This window comes from Triticum aestivum, unplaced genomic scaffold (assembly GCF_018294505.1).
Source record: "Triticum aestivum cultivar Chinese Spring unplaced genomic scaffold, IWGSC CS RefSeq v2.1 scaffold44348, whole genome shotgun sequence".
NCBI lineage: Eukaryota > Viridiplantae > Streptophyta > Magnoliopsida > Poales > Poaceae > Triticum > Triticum aestivum.
The window spans coordinates 12,905-13,599 of NW_025226288.1; positions in this window are offsets into that span (position 1 = coordinate 12,905).

A 695-nucleotide genomic window follows, 5' to 3' on the forward strand; every position below is an offset into this window, starting at 1 on the left:
AATGTCTGGTTGTGACATCCGAGTAGAAGAGGAAAACGGGGGAAAAGAGGGAGCAAACCAACCGTGAGTACTCATCCAAAGTACTCGCAAGCAAGGAGCTACACTACATATGCATGGGTATATGTGTAAGGAGGCAATATGAGTGAACTGAACTGCAGAATGCCAGAATAAGAGGGGGATAGCTAGTCCTATCGAAGACTACGCTTCTGGCAGCCTCCGTCTTGCAGCATGTAGAAGAGAGTAGATTGAAGTCCTCCAAGTAGCATCGCATAGCATAATCCTACTCGGCGATCCTCCCCTCGTCACCCTGTGGAAAAGCGATCACCGGGTTGTCTGTGGAACTTGTCTGGGTGTGTTTTATTAAGTATCCGGTTCTAGTTGTCATAAGGTCAAGGTACAACTCCGGGTCATCCTTTTACCGAGGGACACGGCTATTCGAATAGATAAACTTCCCTGCAGGGGTGCACCACATAACCCAACACGCTCGATCCCATTTGGCCGGACACACTTTCCTGGGTCATGCCCGACCTCGGAAGATCAACACGTCGCAGCCCTACATAGGCACAACAGAGAGGTCAGCACACCGGTCTAAATCCTATGGCGCAGGGGTCTGGGCCCATCGCCCATTGCACACCTGCACGTTGCGAGGGTGGCCGAAAGCAGAACTAGCCCCGTTAATACAAGAGCAGGCTTAC